Genomic DNA, 14,596 nt, shown 5'->3' with positions numbered 1-14,596 from the left:
ACGATAATAACAAAGAAACTGTGTGAGTGTAGCACGATAATAACAAAGAAACTGTGTGAGTGTAGCACGATAATAACATAATAAAAAGAAACTGTGTGAGTGTAGCACGATAATAACAAAGAAACTGTGTGAGTGTAGCACGATAATAACAAAGAAACTGTGTGAGTGTAGCACGATAATAACAAAGAAACTGTGTGAGTGTAGCACGATAATAACAAAGTGTGTGAGTGTAGCACGATAATAACAAAGAAACTGTGTGAGTGTAGCACGATAATAACAAAGAAACTGTGTGAGTGTAGCACGATAATAACAATGAAACTGTGTGAGTGTAGCACGATAATAACAATGAAACTGTGTGAGTGTAGCACGATAATAACAAAGAAACTGTGTGAGTGTAGCACGATAATAACAAAGAAACTGTGTGAGTGTAGCACGATAATAACAAAGAAACTGTGTGAGTGTAGCACGATAATAACAAAGAAACTGTGTGAGTGTAGCACGATAATAACAAAGAAACTGTGTGAGTGTAGCACGATAATAACAAAGAAACTGTGTGAGTGTAGCACGATAATAACAAAGAAACTGTGTGAGTGTAGCACGATAATAACAAAGAAACTGTGTGAGCACGATAATAACAAAGAAACTGTGTGAGTGTAGCACGATAATAACAAAGAAACTGTGTGAGTGTAGCACGATAATAACAAAGAAACTGTGTGAGTGTAGCACGATAATAACAAAGAAACTGTGTGAGTGTAGCACGATAATAACAAAGAAACTGTGTGAGTGTAGCACGATAATAACAAAGAAACTGTGTGAGTGTAGCACGATAATAACAAAGAAACTGTGTGAGTGTAGCACGATAATAACAAAGAAACTGTGTGAGTGTAGCACGATAATAACAAAGAAACTGTGTGAGTGTAGCACGATAATAACAAAGAAACTGTGTGAGTGTAGCACGATAATAACAAAGAAACTGTGTGAGTGTAGCACGATAATAACAAAGAAACTGTGTGAGTGTAGCACGATAATAACAAAGAAACTGTGTGAGTGTAGCACGATAATAACAATGAAACTGTGTGAGTGTAGCACGATAATAACAATGAAACTGTGTGAGTGTAGCACGATAATAACAAAGAAACTGTGTGAGTGTAGCACGATAATAACAAAGAAACTGTGTGAGTGTAGCACGATAATAACAAAGAAACTGTGTGAGTGTAGCACGATAATAACAAAGAAACTGTGTGAGTGTAGCACGATAATAACAAAGAAACTGTGTGAGTGTAGCACGATAATAACAAAGAAACTGTGTGAGTGTAGCACGATAATAACAAAGAAACTGTGTGAGTGTAGCACGATAATAACAAAGAAACTGTGTGAGTGTAGCACGATAATAACAAAGAAACTGTGTGAGTGTAGCACGATAATAACAAAGAAACTGTGTGAGTGTAGCACGATAATAACAAAGAAACTGTGTGAGTGTAGCACGATAATAACAAAGAAACTGTGTGAGTGTAGCACGATAATAACAAAGAAACTGTGTGAGTGTAGCACGATAATAACAAAGAAACTGTGTGAGTGTAGCACGATAATAACAATAACAAAGAAACTGTGTGAGTGTAGCACGATAATAACAAAGAAACTGTGTGAGTGTAGCACGATAATAACAAAGAAACTGTGTGAGTGTAGCACGATAATAACAAAGAAACTGTGTGAGTGTAGCACGATAATAACAAAGAAACTGTGTGAGTGTAGCACGATAATAACAAAGAAACTGTGTGAGTGTAGCACGATAATAACAAAGAAACTGTGTGAGTGTAGCACGATAATAACAAAGAAACTGTGTGAGTGTAGCACGATAATAACAAAGAAACTGTGTGAGTGTAGCACGATAATAACAAAGAAACTGTGTGAGTGTAGCACGATAATAACAAAGAAACTGTGTGAGTGTAGCACGATAATAACAAAGAAACTGTGTGAGTGTAGCACGATAATAACAAAGAAACTGTGTGAGTGTAGCACGATAATAACAAAGAAACTGTGTGAGTGTAGCACGATAATAACAAAGAAACTGTGTGAGTGTAGCACGATAATAACAAAGAAACTGTGTGAGTGTAGCACGATAATAACAAAGAAACTGTGTGAGTGTAGCACGATAATAACAATGAAACTGTGTGAGTGTAGCACGATAATAACAATGAAACTGTGTGAGTGTAGCACGATAATAACAAAGAAACTGTGTGAGTGTAGCACGATAATAACAAAGAAACTGTGTGAGTGTAGCACGATAATAACAAAGAAACTGTGTGAGTGTAGCACGATAATAACAAAGAAACTGTGTGAGTGTAGCACGATAATAACAAAGAAACTGTGTGAGTGTAGCACGATAATAACAAAGAAACTGTGTGAGTGTAGCACGATAATAACAAAGAAACTGTAGTGTGTAGCACGATAATAACAATGAAACTGTGTGAGTGTAGCACGATAATAACAAAGAAACTGTGTGAGTGTAGCACGATAATAACAAAGAAACTGTGTGAGTGTAGCACGATAATAACAAAGAAACTGTGTGAGTGTAGCACGATAATAACAAAGAAACTGTGTGAGTGTAGCACGATAATAACAAAGAAACTGTGTGAGTGTAGCACGATAATAACAAAGAAACTGTGTGAGTGTAGCACGATAATAACAAAGAAACTGTGTGAGTGTAGCACGATAATAACAAAGAAACTGTGTGAGTGTAGCACGATAATAACAAAGAAACTGTGTGAGTGTAGCACGATAATAACAAAGAAACTGTGTAGCACGATAATAACAAAGAAACTGTGTGAGTGTAGCACGATAATAACAAAGAAACTGTGTGAGTGTAGCACGATAATAACAAAGAAACTGTGTGAGTGTAGCACGATAATAACAAAGAAACTGTGTGAGTGTAGCACGATAATAACAATGAAACTGTGTGAGTGTAGCACGATAATAACAAAGAAACTGTGTGAGTGTAGCACGATAATAACAAAGAAACTGTGTGAGTGTAGCACGATAATAACAAAGAAACTGTGTGAGTGTAGCACGATAATAACAAAGAAACTGTGTGAGTGTAGCACGATAATAACAAAGAAACTGTGTGAGTGTAGCACGATAATAACAAAGAAACTGTGTGAGTGTAGCACGATAATAACAAAGAAACTGTGTGAGTGTAGCACGATAATAACAATGAAACTGTGTGAGTGTAGCACGATAATAACAATGAAACTGTGTGAGTGTAGCACGATAATAACAAAGAAACTGTGTGAGTGTAGCACGATAATAACAATGAAACTGTGTGAGTGTAGCACGATAATAACAATGAAACTGTGTGAGTGTAGCACGATAATAACAAAGAAACTGTGTGATAATAATAACAAAGAAACTGTGTGAGTGTAGCACGATAATAACAAAGAAACTGTGTGAGTGTAGCACGATAATAACAAAGAAACTGTGTGAGTGTAGCACGATAATAACAAAGAAACTGTGTGAGTGTAGCACGATAATAACAAAGAAACTGTGTGAGTGTAGCACGATAATAACAAAGAAACTGTGTGAGTGTAGCACGATAATAACAAAGAAACTGTGTGAGTGTAGCACGATAATAACAAAGAAACTGTGTGAGTGTAGCACGATAATAACAAAGAAACTGTGTGAGTGTAGCACGATAATAACAAAGAAACTGTGTGAGTGTAGCACGATAATAACAAAGAAACTGTGTGAGTGTAGCACGATAATAACAAAGAAACTGTGTGAGTGTAGCACGATAATAACAAAGAAACTGTGTGAGTGTAGCACGATAATAACAAAGAAACTGTGTGAGTGTAGCACGATAATAACAAAAACTGTGTGAACGATAATGTGTGAGTGTAGCACGATAATAACAAAGAAACTGTGTGAGTGTAGCACGATAATAACAAAGAAACTGTGTGAGTGTAGCACGATAATAACAAAGAAACTGTGTGAGTGTAGCACGATAATAACAATGAAACTGTGTGAGTGTAGCACGATAATAACAATGAAACTGTGTGAGTGTAGCACGATAATAACAAAGAAACTGTGTGAGTGTAGCACGATAATAACAAAGAAACTGTGTGAGTGTAGCACGATAATAACAATGAAACTGTGTGAGTGTAGCACGATAATAACAAAGAAACTGTGTGAGTGTAGCACGATAATAACAAAGAAACTGTGTGAGTGTAGCACGATAATAACAAAGAAACTGTGTGAGTGTAGCACGATAATAACAAAGAAACTGTGTGAGTGTAGCACGATAATAACAAAGAAACTGTGTGAGTGTAGCACGATAATAACAAAGAAACTGTGTGAGTGTAGCACGATAATAACAAAGAAACTGTGTGAGTGTAGCACGATAATAACAAAGAAACTGTGTGAGTGTAGCACGATAATAACAAAGAAACTGTGTGAGTGTAGCACGATAATAACAAAGAAACTGTGTGAGTGTAGCACGATAATAACAAAGAAACTGTGTGAGTGTAGCACGATAATAACAAAGAAACTGTGTGAGTGTAGCACGATAATAACAAAGAAACTGTGTGAGTGTAGCACGATAATAACAATGAAACTGTGTGAGTGTAGCACGATAATAACAAAGAAACTGTGTGAGTGTAGCACGATAATAACAAAGAAACTGTGTGAGTGTAGCACGATAATAACAAAGAAACTGTGTGAGTGTAGCACGATAATAACAAAGAAACTGTGTGAGTGTAGCACGATAATAACAAAGAAACTGTGTGAGTGTAGCACGATAATAACAAAGAAACTGTGTGAGTGTAGCACGATAATAACAAAGAAACTGTGTGAGTGTAGCACGATAATAACAAAGAAACTGTGTGAGTGTAGCACGATAATAACAAAGAAACTGTGTGAGTGTAGCACGATAATAACAAAGAAACTGTGTGAGTGTAGCACGATAATAACAAAGAAACTGTGTGAGTGTAGCACGATAATAACAATGAAACTGTGTGAGTGTAGCACGATAATAACAAAGAAACTGTGTGAGTGTAGCACGATAATAACAAAGAAACTGTGTGAGTGTAGCACGATAATAACAAAGAAACTGTGTGAGTGTAGCACGATAATAACAATGAAACTGTGTGAGTGTAGCACGATAATAACAATGAAACTGTGTGAGTGTAGCACGATAATAACAAAGAAACTGTGTGAGTGTAGCACGATAATAACAAAGAAACTGTGTGAGTGTAGCACGATAATAACAAAGAAACTGTGTGAGTGTAGCACGATAATAACAAAGAAACTGTGTGTATAGCACGATAATAACAAAGAAACTGTGTGAGTGCAGCACGATAATAACAAAGAAACTGTGTGAGTGCAGCACGATAATAGCAAAGAAACTGTGTGAGTGTAGTACGATAATAACAAAGAAACTGTGTGTAGCACGATAATAACAAAGTAGCACGATAATAACAAAGAAACTGTGTGAGTGTAGCACGATAATAACAAAGAAACTGTGTGAGTGTAGCACGATAATAACAAAGAAACTGTGTGAGTGTAGCACGATAATAACAAAGAAACTGTGTGAGTGTAGCACGATAATAACAAAGAAACTGTGTGAGTGTAGCACGATAATAACAATGAAACTGTGTGAGTGTAGCACGATAATAACAAAGAAACTGTGTGAGTGTAGCACGATAATAACAAAGAAACTGTGTGAGTGTAGCACGATAATAACAAAGAAACTGTGTGAGTGTAGCACGATAATAACAAAGAAACTGTGTGAGTGTAGCACGATAATAACAAAGAAACTGTGTGAGTGTAACGATAATAACAAAGAAACTGTGTGAGTGTAGCACGATAATAACAAAGAAACTGTGTGAGTGTAGCACGATAATAACAAAGAAACTGTGTGAGTGTAGCACGATAATAACAAAGAAACTGTGTGAGTGTAGCACGATAATAACAAAGAAACTGTGTGAGTGTAGCACGATAATAACAAAGAAACTGTGTGAGTGTAGCACGATAATAACAATGAAACTGTGTGAGTGTAGCACGATAATAACAAAGAAACTGTGTGAGTGTAGCACGATAATAACAAAGAAACTGTGTGAGTGTAGCACGATAATAACAAAGAAACTGTGTGAGTGTAGCACGATAATAACAATGAAACTGTGTGAGTGTAGCACGATAATAACAAAGAAACTGTGTGAGTGTAGCACGATAATAACAAAGAAACTGTGTGAGTGTAGCACGATAATAACAAAGAAACTGTGTGAGTGTAGCACGATAATAACAAAGAAACTGTGTGAGTGTAGCACGATAATAACAAAGAAACTGTGTGAGTGTAGCACGATAATAACAAAGAAACTGTGTGAGTGTAGCACGATAATAACAAAGAAACTGTGTGAGTGTAGCACGATAATAACAAAGAAACTGTGTGAGTGTAGCACGATAATAACAAAGAAACTGTGTGAGTGTAGCACGATAATAACAAAGAAACTGTGTGAGTGTAGCACGATAATAACAAAGAAACTGTGTGAGTGTAGCACGATAATAACAAAGAAACTGTGTGAGTGTAGCACGATAATAACAAAGAAACTGTGTGAGTGTAGCACGATAATAACAAAGAAACTGTGTGAGTGTAGCACGATAATAACAATGAAACTGTGTGAGTGTAGCACGATAATAACAAAGAAACTGTGTGAGTGTAGCACGATAATAACAAAGAAACTGTGTGAGTGTAGCACGATAATAACAATGAAACTGTGTGAGTGTAGCACGATAATAACAAAGAAACTGTGTGAGTGTAGCACGATAATAACAAAGAAACTGTGTGAGTGTAGCACGATAATAACAAAGAAACTGTGTGAGTGTAGCACGATAATAACAAAGAAACTGTGTGAGTGTAGCACGATAATAACAAAGAAACTGTGTGAGTGTAGCACGATAATAACAAAGAAACTGTGTGAGTGTAGCACGATAATAACAAAGAAACTGTGTGAGTGTAGCACGATAATAACAAAGAAACTGTGTGAGTGTAGCACGATAATAACAAAGAAACTGTGTGAGTGTAGCACGATAATAACAAAGAAACTGTGTGAGTGTAGCACGATAATAACAAAGAAACTGTGTGAGTGTAGCACGATAATAACAAAGAAACTGTGTGAGTGTAGCACGATAATAACAAAAAACTGTGTGAGTGTAGCACGATAATAACAAAGAAACTGTGTGAGTGTAGCACGATAATAACAAAGAAACTGTGTGAGTGTAGCACGATAATAACAAAGAAACTGTGTGAGTGTAGCACGATAATAACAAAGAAACTGTGTGAGTGTAGCACGATAATAACAAAGAAACTGTGTGAGTGTAGCACGATAATAACAAAGAAACTGTGTGAGTGTAGCACGATAATAACAAAGAAACTGTGTGAGTGTAGCACGATAATAACAAAGAAACTGTGTGAGTGTAGCACGATAATAACAAAGAAACTGTGTGAGTGTAGCACGATAATAACAAAGAAACTGTGTGAGTGTAGCACGATAATAACAAAGAAACTGTGTGAGTGTAGCACGATAATAACAAAGAAACTGTGTGAGTGTAGCACGATAATAACAAAGAAACTGTGTGAGTGTAGCACGATAATAACAAAGAAACTGTGTGAGTGTAGCACGATAATAACAAAGAAACTGTGTGAGTGTAGCACGATAATGTAACGATAATAACAAAGAAACTGTGTGAGTGTAGCACGATAATAACAAAGAAACTGTGTGAGTGTAGCACGATAATAACAAAGAAACTGTGTGAGTGTAGCACGATAATAACAAAGAAACTGTGTGAGTGTAGCACGATAATAACAAAGAAACTGTGTGAGTGTAGCACGATAATAACAAAGAAACTGTGTGAGTGTAGCACGATAATAACAAAAACTGAAACTGTGTGAGTGTAGCACGATAATAACAAAGAAACTGTGTGAGTGTAGCACGATAATAACAAAGAAACTGTGTGAGTGTAGCACGATAATAACAAAGAAACTGTGTGAGTGTAGCACGATAATAACAAAGAAACTGTGTGAGTGTAGCACGATAATAACAAAGAAACTGTGTGAGTGTAGCACGATAATAACAAAGAAACTGTGTGAGTGTAGCACGATAATAACAATGAAACTGTGTGAGTGTAGCACGATAATAACAATGAAACTGTGTGAGTGTAGCACGATAATAACAAAGAAACTGTGTGAGTGTAGCACGATAATAACGATAATAGCACGATAATAACAACTGTGAGTGTAGCACGATAATAACAAAGAAACTGTGTGAGTGTAGCACGATAATAACAATGAAACTGTGTGAGTGTAGCACGATAATAACAAAGAAACTGTGTGAGTGTAGCACGATAATAACAAAGAAACTGTGTGAGTGTAGCACGATAATAACAAAGAAACTGTGTGAGTGTAGCACGATAATAACAAAGAAACTGTGTGAGTGTAGCACGATAATAACAAAGAAACTGTGTGAGTGTAGCACGATAATAACAAAGAAACTGTGTGAGTGTAGCACGATAATAACAAAGAAACTGTGTGAGTGTAGCACGATAATAACAAAGAAACTGTGTGAGTGTAGCACGATAATAACAAAGAAACTGTGTGAGTGTAGCACGATAATAACAAAGAAACTGTGTGAGTGTAGCACGATAATAACAAAGAAACTGTGTGAGTGTAGCACGATAATAACAAAGAAACTGTGTGAGTGTAGCACGATAATAACAAAGAAACTGTGTGAGTGTAGCACGATAATAACAATGAAACTGTGTGAGTGTAGCACGATAATAACAAAGAAACTGTGTGAGTGTAGCACGATAATAACAAAGAAACTGTGTGAGTGTAGCACGATAATAACAAAAACTGAAACTGTGTGAGTGTAGCACGATAATAACAAAGAAACTGTGTGAGTGTAGCACGATAATAACAAAGAAACTGTGTGAGTGTAGCACGATAATAACAAAGAAACTGTGTGAGTGTAGCACGATAATAACAAAGAAACTGTGTGAGTGTAGCACGATAATAACAAAGAAACTGTGTGAGTGTAGCACGATAATAACAAAGAAACTGTGTGAGTGTAGCACGATAATAACAAAGAAACTGTGTGAGTGTAGCACGATAATAACAAAGAAACTGTGTGAGTGTAGCACGATAATAACAAAGAAACTGTGTGCACGATGTAACACGATAATAACAAAGAAACTGTGTGAGTGTAGCACGATAATAACAAAGAAACTGTGTGAGTGTAGCACGATAATAACAAAGAAACTGTGTGAGTGTAGCACGATAATAACAAAGAAACTGTGTGAGTGTAGCACGATAATAACAAAAAAACTGTGTGAGTGTAGCACGATAATAACAATGAAACTGTGTGAGTGTAGCACGATAATAACAAAGAAACTGTGTGAGTGTAGCACGATAATAACAAAGAAACTGTGTGAGTGTAGCACGATAATAACAAAGAAACTGTGTGAGTGTAGCACGATAATAACAAAGAAACTGTGTGAGTGTAGCACGATAATAACAAAGAAACTGTGTGAGTGTAGCACGATAATAACAAAGAAACTGTGTGAGTGTAGCACGATAATAACAATGAAACTGTGTGAGTGTAGCACGATAATAACAAAGAAACTGTGTGAGTGTAGCACGATAATAACAAAGAAACTGTGTGAGTGTAGCACGATAATAACAAAGAAACTGTGTGAGTGTAGCACGATAATAACAAAGAAACTGTGTGAGTGTAGCACGATAATAACAAAGAAACTGTGTGAGTGTAGCACGATAATAACAAAGAAACTGTGTGAGTGTAGCACGATAATAACAAAGAAACTGTGTGAGTGTAGCACGATAATAACAAAGAAACTGTGTGAGTGTAGCACGATAATAACAAAGAAAAACTGTGTGAGTGTAGCACGATAATAACAATGAAACTGTGTGAGTGTAGCACGATAATAACAAAGAAACTGTGTGAGTGTAGCACGATAATAACAAAGAAACTGTGTGAGTGTAGCACGATAATAACAAAGAAACTGTGTGAGTGTAGCACGATAATAACAAAAACTGAAACTGTGTGAGTGTAGCACGATAATAACAAAGAAACTGTGTGAGTGTAGCACGATAATAACAAAGAAACTGTGTGAGTGTAGCACGATAATAACAAAGAAACTGTGTGAGTGTAGCACGATAATAACAAAGAAACTGTGTGAGTGTAGCACGATAATAACAAAGAAACTGTGTGAGTGTAGCACGATAATAACAAAGAAACTGTGTGAGTGTAGCACGATAATAACAAAGAAACTGTGTGAGTGTAGCACGATAATAACAAAGAAACTGTGTGAGTGTAGCACGATAATAACAAAGAAACTGTGTGAGTGTAGCACGATAATAACAAAGAAACTGTGTGAGTGTAGCACGATAATAACAAAGCACGAAACTGTGTGAGTGTAGCACGATAATAACAAAGAAACTGTGTGAGTGTAGCACGATAATAACAAAGAAACTGTGTGAGTGTAGCACGATAATAACAAAGAAACTGTGTGAGTGTAGCACGATAATAACAAAGAAACTGTGTGAGTGTAGCACGATAATAACAAAGAAACTGTGTGAGTGTAGCACGATAATAACAAAGAAACTGTGTGAGTGTAGCACGATAATAACAAAGGAACTGTGTGAGTGTAGCACGATAATAACAAAGAAACTGTGTGAGTGTAGCACGATAATAACAAAAGAAACTGTGTGAGTGTAGCACGATAATAACAAAGAAACTGTGTGAGTGTAGCACGATAATAACAAAGAAACTGTGTGAGTGTAGCACGATAATAACAAAGAAACTGTGTGAGTGTAGCACGATAATAACAAAAAGAAACTGTGTGAGTGTAGCACGATAATAACAAAGAAACTGTGTGAGTGTAGCACGATAATAACAAAGAAACTGTGTGAGTGTAGCACGATAATAACAAAGAAACTGTGTGAGTGTAGCACGATAATAACAAAGAAACTGTGTGAGTGTAGCACGATAATAACAAAGAAACTGTGTGAGTGTAGCACGATAATAACAAAGAAACTGTGTGAGTGTAGCACGATAATAACAATGAAACTGTGTGAGTGTAGCACGATAATAACAAAGAAACTGTGTGAGTGTAGCACGATAATAACAAAGAAACTGTGTGAGTGTAGCACGATAATAACAATGAAACTGTGTGAGTGTAGCACGATAATAACAAAGAAACTGTGTGAGTGTAGCACGATAATAACAAAGAAACTGTGTGAGTGTAGCACGATAATAACAAAGAAACTGTGTGAGTGTAGCACGATAATAACAAAGAAACTGTGTGAGTGTAGCACGATAATAACAAAGAAACTGTGTGAGTGTAGCACGATAATAACAAAGAAACTGTGTGAGTGTAGCACGATAATAACAAAGAAACTGTGTGAGTGTAGCACGATAATAACAAAGAAACTGTGTGAGTGTAGCACGATAATAACAAAGAAACTGTGTGAGTGTAGCACGATAATAACAAAGAAACTGTGTGAGTGTAGCACGATAATAACAATGAAACTGTGTGAGTGTAGCACGATAATAACAAAGAAACTGTGTGAGTGTAGCACGATAATAACAAAGAAACTGTGTGAGTGTAGCACGATAATAACAAAGAAACTGTGTGAGTGTAGCACGATAATAACAAAGAAACTGTGTGAGTGTAGCACGATAATAACAAAGAAACTGTGTGAGTGTAGCACGATAATAACAAAGAAACTGTGTGAGTGTAGCACGATAATAACAAAGAAACTGTGTGAGTGTAGCACGATAATAACAATGAAACTGTGTGAGTGTAGCACGATAATAACAAAGAAACTGTGTGAGTGTAGCACGATAATAACAAAGAAACTGTGTGAGTGTAGCACGATAATAACAAAGAAACTGTGTGAGTGTAGCACGATAATAACAAAGAAACTGTGTGAGTGTAGCACGATAATAACAAAGAAACTGTGTGAGTGTAGCACGATAATAACAAAGAAACTGTGTGAGTGTAGCACGATAATAACAAAGAAACTGTGTGAGTGTAGCACGATAATAACAAAGAAACTGTGTGAGTGTAGCACGATAATAACAAAGAAACTGTGTGAGTGTAGCACGATAATAACAAAGAAACTGTGTGAGTGTAGCACGATAATAACAAAGAAACTGTGTGAGTGTAGCACGATAATAACAATGAAACTGTGTGAGTGTAGCACGATAATAACAATGAAACTGTGTGAGTGTAGCACGATAATAACAAAGAAACTGTGTGAGTGTAGCACGATAATAACAAAGAAACTGTGTGAGTGTAGCACGATAATAACAAAGAAACTGTGTGAGTGTAGCACGATAATAACAAAGAAACTGTGTGAGTGTAGCACGATAATAACAAAGAAACTGTGTGAGTGTAGCACGATAATAACAAAGAAACTGTGTGAGTGTAGCACGATAATAACAAAGAAACTGTGTGAGTGTAGCACGATAATAACAAAGAAACTGTGTGAGTGTAGCACGATAATAACAAAGAAACTGTGTGAGTGTAGCACGATAATAACAATGAAACTGTGTGAGTGTAGCACGATAATAACAAAGAAACTGTGTGAGTGTAGCACGATAATAACAATGAAACTGTGTGAGTGTAGCACGATAATAACAATGAAACTGTGTGAGTGTAGCACGATAATAACAAAGAAACTGTGTGAGTGTAGCACGATAATAACAATGAAACTGTGTGAGTGTAGCACGATAATAACAAAGAAACTGTGTGAGTGTAGCACGATAATAACAAAGAAACTGTGTGAGTGTAGCACGATAATAACAAAGAAACTGTGTGAGTGTAGCACGATAATAACAAAGAAACTGTGTGAGTGTAGCACGATAATAACAAAGAAACTGTGTGAGTGTAGCACGATAATAACAAAGAAACTGTGTGAGTGTAGCACGATAATAACAAAGAAACTGTGTGAGTGTAGCACGATAATAACAAAGAAACTGTGTGAGTGTAGCACGATAATAACAAAGAAACTGTGTGAGTGTAGCACGATAATAACAAAGAAACTGTGTGAGTGTAGCACGATAATAACAAAGAAACTGTGTGAGTGTAGCACGATAATAACAAAGAAACTGTGTGAGTGTAGCACGATAATAACAAAGAAACTGTGTGAGTGTAGCACGATAATAACAAAGAAACTGTGTGAGTGTAGCACGATAATAACAAAGAAACTGTGTGAGTGTAGCACGATAATAACAAAGAAACTGTGTGAGTGTAGCACGATAATAACAAAGAAACTGTGTGAGTGTAGCACGATAATAACAAAGAAACTGTGTGAGTGTAGCACGATAATAACAATGAAACTGTGTGAGTGTAGCACGATAATAACAATGAAACTGTGTGAGTGTAGCACGATAATAACAAAGAAACTGTGTGAGTGTAGCACGATAATAACAAAGAAACTGTGTGAGTGTAGCACGATAATAACAAAGAAACTGTGTGAGTGTAGCACGATAATAACAAAGAAACTGTGTGAGTGTAGCACGATAATAACAAAGAAACTGTGTGAGTGTAGCACGATAATAACAAAGAAACTGTGTGAGTGTAGCACGATAATAACAAAAACTGTGTGAAACGATAATAACAAAGAAACTGTGTGAGTGTAGCACGATAATAACAAAGAAACTGTGTGAGTGTAGCACGATAATAACAAAGAAACTGTGTGAGTGTAGCACGATAATAACAAAGAAACTGTGTGAGTGTAGCACGATAATAACAAAGAAACTGTGTGAGTGTAGCACGATAATAACAATGAAACTGTGTGAGTGTAGCACGATAATAACAAAGAAACTGTGTGAGTGTAGCACGATAATAACAAAGAAACTGTGTGAGTGTAGCACGATAATAACAAAGAAACTGTGTGAGTGTAGCACGATAATAACAATGAAACTGTGTGAGTGTAGCACGATAATAACAAAGAAACTGTGTGAGTGTAGCACGATAATAACAAAGAAACTGTGTGAGTGTAGCACGATAATAACAAAGAAACTGTGTGAGTGTAGCACGATAATAACAAAGAAACTGTGTGAGTGTAGCACGATAATAACAAAGAAACTGTGTGAGTGTAGCACGATAATAACAAAGAAACTGTGTGAGTGTAGCACGATAATAACAAAGAAACTGTGTGAGTGTAGCACGATAATAACAAAGAAACTGTGTGAGTGTAGCACGATAATAACAAAGAAACTGTGTGAGTGTAGCACGATAATAACAAAGAAACTGTGTGAGTGTAGCACGATAATAACAAAGAAACTGTGTGAGTGTAGCACGATAATAACAAAGAAACTGTGTGAGTGTAGCACGATAATAACAAAGAAACTGTGTGAGTGTAGCACGATAATAACAAAGAAACTGTGTGAGTGTAGCACGATAATAACAAAGAAACTGTGTGAGTGTAGCACGATAATAACAAAGAAACTGTGTGAGTGTAGCACGATAATAACAAAGAAACTGTGTGAGTGTAGCACGATAATAACAAAGAAACTGTGTG

Source organism: Tachypleus tridentatus, chromosome 5, assembly GCF_004210375.1.
Source record: "Tachypleus tridentatus isolate NWPU-2018 chromosome 5, ASM421037v1, whole genome shotgun sequence".
NCBI lineage: Eukaryota > Metazoa > Arthropoda > Merostomata > Xiphosura > Limulidae > Tachypleus > Tachypleus tridentatus.
The sequence above is the reverse complement of the archived record's forward strand: the minus strand, read 5'-3'. Positions refer to the sequence as shown.